At 39.9% G+C, this 8,078-nt stretch overlaps 1 protein-coding gene and 1 pseudogene across 1 annotated transcript in view; both read right to left on the reverse strand.

Annotated features, from left to right (window-relative positions):
• The window catches only part of LOC103153493 (protein NDRG3-like), an 8,673-nt pseudogene extending 4,594 nt beyond the window's left edge, over positions 1-4,079 (reverse strand).
• Positions 4,080-6,555: 2,476 nt separating this feature from the next.
• Positions 6,556-8,078, reverse strand: part of LOC103153494 (PHD finger protein 20-like) — a 12,010-nt gene continuing 10,487 nt past the window's right edge. The window contains exon 19 of the mRNA XM_016661970.1: positions 6,556-7,021. The gene's annotated coding sequence lies outside the window, so the exon portion shown is untranslated. The remainder of the gene's footprint in view (positions 7,022-8,078) is intronic.

An 8,078-nucleotide genomic window follows, 5' to 3' on the forward strand; every position in this document is an offset into this window, starting at 1 on the left:
GTGTGTGTGTGTCTGTGTGTGTGTGTATATGTGTGCTACCCAGTGGGGAAGATTGGAGCATTGTCCTGCTGTCCAGGAGCGTCAACATGCAGCACAGAGAAATGCTGCGTCACTTCCTGCATGTCCTCGAAGTTGAACAGTGTGTTGAAGCAGGACTTGTCTGCACACAGACAGACAGAGAGACACACAGAGACATGAGGACATCAGGACACGTCCAGATGTCCCCTGGTCTCCTTCTGCAGCTCCGTATCTACTCACGGTTCAGCCCGATGTCGTGGTAGGTGAGGATTGTGGGTTGGTTGCCCTTGACGACGCCCCTCATGGTGACGTGCAGCACTCCATGTGCCGTTTCCACGTCGTGTTCCTGGACGACACACACACTCAGACCTTTATGAAATGATAACTCTGTGCTGCCTGGTTTGAATCCTTCCACACTAATCAGTTGTGAAGCCGACCGGCTGAACTCACCTTGCAGTTGACATCCTGCAGGTTGCTCCTATTCTGCAACAACAACACAGAGAACAGGATGACAGACCATCGCTCTCTATCAGGACTACAGGAACGATTTCAGCTTCATAACTCCATGTCTGAGCTGTGCTAAGCCCCGCCCCTCACCTGTCCTGTGAGCAGAGGTTTGATCTCTGTCAGCTGCACGTCGTGAAGCTCTTCCATGATTTCAGTGTTTCACACCAGTCAGCTGATAGAAAAGACCTGAAACGAACAGACAGGAGAGGATCAACTAAAACATCCATTCATCACCCAGAAAACAACAACAACAAAAAAAAAACACAGCTGCACAATCACAGCTCATTTTGAAATGTCAAAGGTCACCCGCTGATCTGAAGTAAATTACACTGTGGTGCAGCTGTTAGCAGGAAGCGCTGCCAGTGATGGGATAATAACTGAATCGGTTTAATTGCAGCCGTTTGCAGCATCTTTAAATGCGTCTTGCAGCTCAAGTCCGGCGGGCAGCTTGGAGGGGTTCAAATGTTTCTGTGACTGAAAGACTCTAAACTGTCAGAGAACTAATCACAAACTGAGAGTTTCATTGAAAATATACATAAATATTGCTACATTTGAGAGCAGTTTATTAAAATATCTCATCTCTAAACCTCTGATTAAAATGTTACAAAACTGAAAGACGATCATGGTGGATCCTTCCTGCCCACAGCTGAGACAAGAAGAACACAAACTGAACTCCACAAAACTTCTGATTTTATCATAAATTGTTGACTTTCCTCTGAGGAAAGTCTTTAATCTTAACGCCACAGAAGTCTGTTACCATGGCGATAAGGAAACAGCAGTGAACTGGTTCGGCTCTACTGGATCAGCACCGGTTTCACATCAAACTCAAAACCATTTGTAAAAATCTACAAATGTTCAGTCCCACCATGTTTTCTTATTGTTTAATAAAATCTTTTACATCAGATTTACTCAGCCTATCTGTGTGTGTGTGTGTGTGTGTGTGTGTGTGCAGACGGGTTTCAGCAGATTGGGTTTTGGTTAGATAAACTGTGTCCTAAAAGCAACTTGGCTCTGATCTAAACTCAAACAGAAACAGAACATTAAATCAAGGCTCAGTCAGCAGGAAGTCAACAGGAAACTGAATAAAGTGTTTCCTGTTTTCCTCAATAAAGAAAATCCAATAAGCATAGATACGATAACAGTTCAGAAACAGATGATCAGGTATCATCCAGACCATAAACTGACATGACAGGAATCCAATGAGAGTTAAACACACATCAGCCTCCTTTGGTTATTATCCCAAAATACTTGAGTATAAAAAAAACAAATCAGGATATTAATTCAAATACATAAAGAGTGATCTTTAGTCCAGTAATTAATCAGGTTTCATTGGTTTTATTTTCCTTTTGTCTTGCTTAGCTATGATTTTGACAGACTAATTATTGCAGGAAATTATTTCTGAATCTACTGGATCTTCTTCCAGTTTCAAGACATTTATTATGTTTTCAAATTTTCAACCCAATTCAATTAATTTCCAAATTACTTTTTTGATCCCAAAGATTACTCATAATAATTTGGGTTCTTTACAGAGTTATTGTAGATGCTGACGGCTGTGGGCAGGAAGGATCTCGTGTAGCAGTCCGTGTTACAATACATTTGAATAAGCCTCTGACTGAAGACAGTTGTTCTTCATTTAGCATGCATGGCTGGGTTAAAATGATGAAGAAGAAACAACACAACTCCATTGTGGTCTCAGTGTAACGCTAACAGACAGCCTGACCAGCAGGAGGCAGCGTTCAGCAGGTGAGAAATGCTCAACATCCTCCTCCACCAGGCTCCACCTCCAGTCCAGAGTGGCTCCAGAAATCCTGCCTCCATAGCAGAAGTGATTGAGGGTTTATTTCTTCCTGCTGGGATCTGACTGAGTCCAGTTTCCCTCAGAGGAACCAAACAGCAGAAAAACTCAGAACACTAGCTGAGGTCCTGAAAAGCTTTGTGTAGATGCAGAAAATCTGACCCAATCAGCTGTTCCCACACCGCTGAGCGGTTGCTATGAGCCGTTTTCTATCATATGCTAAATTTGGTTTCATCTGTGCATTACGACCAAACTTCTACACTTTACTCTCTTTTCTCCAGCAGTCGCTGTTCATTCAGTATGCAGGTGTAAATAGATCTACCATGTCAGACTCTGACTGATGGTAAGGGATTTAAAGTTGGATGGATTCTTACCCAGAATGCCCTGCGCTGTAGTCCACTTCCTACTTCCAGTGTTCACATAATGCATTCGAACCAAACCAGTTCAAACCCAGACCAAGGTTCTGACCGAACCAGACCAGGGTTTGTATCTGGACCAGAGTTTGTTTTTTTTAGTCTGCATTAGAGTTTGATTAGCATTCACACCTCCTCAAACCAATCGACTTTCTAGGCAAATTGTCCGCCATCTTGCTGCTACGCACTTCCCCCATGTAACAAAACCAGTTCTGAAACTGAACCGGTTCTAAAACTGAACTAGTTCTAAAACCAAACTGGTTCTAAAACCAACTCAGTTCTAAAACGACAGTTTTTCAGAGAATGCTAAACAAAATGGAAAAAACATGAGATTCTGCTTCACACACAGAATGTCTTCAGTCAGAGGCCTCATCAGAGCCCCTGAAACAGACTGCTACATACCATATCTACTTTTTTCTATTTGATTGGTAAATTATTCCAGGACTGATGAACTGTGGTGATGAAATTCCACAGAAATAGTTTGGAAATGGTCTTTTAAAGCTTTCCAGGTTGTTCCTCCTCTTAGTTCATTGCTGATCGCTTTCCGCCCTGGTAAGGTGGTTAACACACATAAAGCTTTCACTGACGTGTTCACGATGATTATTACTCACCTTCCCAACAGCCAGAGAAGTAGAAAGGAAGGATGTAGGCACTTTTCTCTGAGTTCTAATGAATAAAAATCAGCCTTTAGTTTAAATTTAATCTGTTATTTGGGTTAGCAGCTGCAGATCTGATGAACTGGATGTTTTCTGGCTCAGCTGTCCGCCCACATTAGCGCAAAGAGCCACAATAGGATGGTAACGTAACCTCCACAGACAGGGAGCCTTAGCAACCAACCGTTACCATGGGAGACGACATCTCCAGCTCGCGCGTGCACACACACGCGAGCGAGCGCGCTCACGCTCGCTCGCGCGCGCGTGCACACACACACATACACACACACACACACACACAACTACACACACACACACCCCGATACACAAACACACACCTATAACTTGTAACATCGTCATCATGTAGGCGAGCTCCATCAGAACAGAACCGAACCGTTCTCCAAACGGAACCTTTGAGTTACCGCTTAACACAAGCAACGATCCCCAGTGGTCAGTTAGCAGTTTTAACTAGCTAACCAGTCGTTACCAGGTAACTAGTCCCTAATTAACTGACATTAACGGAGTTATTTCCCAACTCACCGTCAGTCCGTTCACCCCAGAAGCGGGTCGATAGCCGGTTTAATCCGGTTCGGCAGCAGATAACCGTTGGTAACCAGCAGTTTGTTAAATCTGGTCGCGAGGAGGCTGCTGCTCTGACGGTCGTTCTGCTACACGCGGACAGTCCGGGGCGGAGCTACGTCAAAAATCTAAACACGGGGGCGGGGCCAAAAGGGGCGGGGCCTTGATGTTTACTTTAGGGACAAATCAGTACAGAAAAGAAGTCTATTTATGTCTGCCCAGTAAATATTCCCCAGAAATCCACATAAATAAAAGTTGATTCTGGTTATGTGTCATTAGAAAAAGTCAGCTGGTTATGTGTGATTCTAAATAATAATTTTGAGATTTTATAAAAAAATAAAAATAATAATGAATTTTATTTGTCAGCGCCTTTCAAAACACCTTATGAATGTATCCATCGTTTTTTTAATTTTATTCTAATTCTAATTAACTTTACTGACTTACAAAATCATATTTCTGTTTAAAGTTGAATATGCATTTATTTACCTATATTTACTTTTAACATTTACTTGAGTTTCTTCCTATGTTTACATGTATTATTTTGATTTTATTTGGTCATTTCACATTATTGAATATGAAATATTATATACATTGGATTTAAAGGCTAAGTTCCATTGGTAGTTCCATGATACAAACAGCACAGCACACAAAAATCTTTTTTATTAACCTTTGGACATTCACAAACAGATCATATGCATTGCCTCAGTTAATACAATTATTTTTTTCAATGTCCTTTATTTTCCTTTATAACAAAACAAACTAAATAAAATAAAGATAGAAATGGATGCATAAAACACAAAACAAAACAAAACAAAACAAAACAAAACAAAACAAAACAAAAACAGCTATAAAGGGAGTATATTGTTTTCTTTTTTCTTTTACAGAGAAAGCATCATTTTAAAATATCAAATTCCAGATTTGGTTTTTGTGATTTTACATAAGCCATTCATATTTTCCAGGGTAAACAGGTCCTTCTTGAGTCCGATAAACAAGAAGCAGTTGACTTTCAAAACTGTTTTGTATTGGATTGTGCATATCCTACCACAAAGTTTTATTCATCTGACATTAAACAGATGATAAGGATTCACTTTTATATTTCAATAATTATAAAAGTGAATAAAGCTCCAATAAGGCTGGAGCTTTATGCTTATAGATGGATTTGTTTTTGTTTAGCAGTAATAAAATATCTAAATACATTTCCCAGTCAACTTTCCTCCATCTCAATAACGTACATTTAAACTGATATGAAAAATAAGTGAAAATTAGTAAATATCAATTATTGTTTTGATATCTTAGCTAAAATGTTGAGAAACAATATAAATTTGAAACAGCTAGTAAAAATGTGAAAATGTTCAGGCCTGAATTACCATAAATGTTGTCAGTAGAACAGTTTGAATGGACTTCCGTTTGTTTTACAGTTTATCTCTCAGCTCCTCCTGTAGATGGTTCTGTTTGGACGTGAGCAACACCTTAAACAACACGTCTGCTCTCATCCAGGACAGCACATATTTAGGTCGTCGCTCAGGCAGGAAACATCGGCGTGAAAACACACAGTGGGACCATCTGCTGTACGGACAGTAACACTGTTATTACTGCTCACATACCAACACAATCAGCAGGACTTTCAGACAGACGCCACAGCGTTATCAGTAAATACAGCTGAACATTATCCTTTAATTCTGCTTAATATTCTTCCAGACAGAACAACACTTTGTAAAAATTAAAAATGTGTTTTTTTCATTTAGTTTCTCTGCAAATTTGCTTTGAGATCAGTTTGAGGTATAGTTCATAAATGTTTCATCTTTTCTGATTTACTTCATCTTTTTCCAATATGTAAAGTGTTTGCTGATCTGAAACATGTGAATGGAGACTACCATCAGTTAGCAATCTACTTCTGCAGTAAAAATGGGGAAATGTTCTCACAATACGTTATATTTATAGCAGACGTAATTATTTGTTAAAATGAGGCATAAAGTAACTATTTCAGTTAGAAACTGTGGTTCAAATTTATTAAACTTTTTATTTTTAACAAGAGTAAAATTATTGACATAATTTTTTTACAATGAAAAATATTAAGTACAGCACAAGATATTTGTCTTTTATAAGTAAGCTTTTATAATAAGTAGAACCATGTATGTCCAGAGACTTTACTGAAAAACAAACTTTTCCCAAATTTATTCTGTAGAAACAGAATAAATTTGTTCAACTGAGCCTAAAATAATTTGAAAACTTGATCCTTTCCTTTACTACAGCAAACATACAAAATCTTTTTAAAGTTTTTATCTAAAAATAATAACATCTCTTCTCCACAAGAAACAAAAGAATCGGGCTGATTCATTTCAGGTTTTTTTCTTGGTCTGCCAGTACTGTTGACTCGCGTGACAAAAAGTTTGGACTGTTGTATGACGGGGTAAAAACAACACAGAATACAATGAAGGTGTAGAAAAGCAAAACTTTACAGGAACTTTTTATAAAACTTAGGTGAATGTAGCTAAATGTGGTCACTGCCAAATAAAGATCTTTTACAAAATGATGTTTCTGAATTATGTTCATGGTTCAGGAAAAATCTAGGCAGAAAACTTGCAGCAGGTCATGTTTCAACATTTTTATTCTCTGAAAAACAAAAACCTTCAGCCTGAAACTAAATGAACAGCGAAGCTTCGACGGGTTAATGAGGAACATCTAGAGCTGGACGTCTAAACTACCGACAGGAGAGGAAACAGAGAGATCAAAACCAGCGTGTGGAACAAAGTGTTGAATACATTTTACTGCTGCATTTTCAGGAAAAAATTTACTTTCCTCTCTGAAAAACAGTCCATCCGTCTCTCTATCAAATAAATCTACAGGTTTGTACAGTTTCTTATACAAGCTTAAAAACATTCAGATTAACATTTGTACATTTCCAAGCTGTGACGTGAAGAAGCACCAGCAGTTTTCTTCTCACTAAACTGAAATGAAGCAGCTCTTTTAGCTCAGTAAAAAGAAATGAAAATGCTGAAACTGTGAGAATGAAAACTGATTCTGCTTGTCTGTAGGGAAGCTCATGAAGCACCGATCTAAAAACAAAACTAAACAGAAACAGAATCTAAGATCTAGGAGCTTTTAGAAGCTGATTTTATTCTCTTCATTAAAACGGCTGATATTTAAGTGGATATGACAGAACTTAAGCTGTACAGATATATAAACAGGTTTTAGTTGGAACCAGACTGTGTGTAAAACACCAACATTCCTGCTGGATCTGCTGCAGAAGTGCATTAAAGGCCAAATCATTCAGCTTCTGTGAAGTCAAATATCTAGAGTGAAAACTCCAGGCCAGCAGATGAAGGATTAATCAGCCAAACATGGATCAAGTTTCACACAGATTAATATTTTTCATTTGGCCGACATGTTTTTGTTGTTTCTGCATTCACCTTTTAACTAGAAGCATAAATTTAATGCTTTTCCTAACTGACGGCCGTGTGATGGCCAGTAGACAGATCTGCTGCTGCAGACGTTCCCGTTGCCTCAGACGATGATCTCCTGGATCATCATCTGATCCAGGAGATCAGACGGCTAACAGAACCGCAGCAGAACCGAGCCAGAACCAGAACCTCCACAGGGCTTACAATAATAAAGCTGGAAAAAGGGCCAAACAGGGACAGGAAGTAAAACAGCAGCTTTTCAGAGGAAACTTCAGGAAGTCTGGAGAACTGTTGAACCAGACCAGACTAATGGATCACAGAGAAGACCTGAGACCTTCAGGGTTGGATCAATTCTGCTGTCATCACATATCAGACAGAACGATTCAGCTCAGATGAGCCTTCGTCTGTCCTCAAGTCGAACCGAGCCTGAATCTCAGAAATAAATCTGTCCTGATCCATCAGGAGTTTAATCAGGTTTATTCTGCAAAACGTCTGAGTTAAACTGACCTCAAAGCTGTGCACTGAAGATGCCCCACTCATCCCGGACCAGTGGGACCAGTGGGACCCTTGGGACCAGTGGGACCAGTGGGACCCAGGCAGTGGCCCAGTAGCTGTGGCCCTGTGGCCCTGTGGCCCAGTAGCTGTGGCCCTGTGGCCCAGTAGCTGTGGCCCTGTGGCCCTGTGGCCCAGTAGCTGTGGCCCTGTGGCCCAG

Source organism: Poecilia formosa, unplaced genomic scaffold (genome assembly GCF_000485575.1).
Source record: "Poecilia formosa unplaced genomic scaffold, Poecilia_formosa-5.1.2 Scaffold351, whole genome shotgun sequence".
NCBI lineage: Eukaryota > Metazoa > Chordata > Actinopteri > Cyprinodontiformes > Poeciliidae > Poecilia > Poecilia formosa.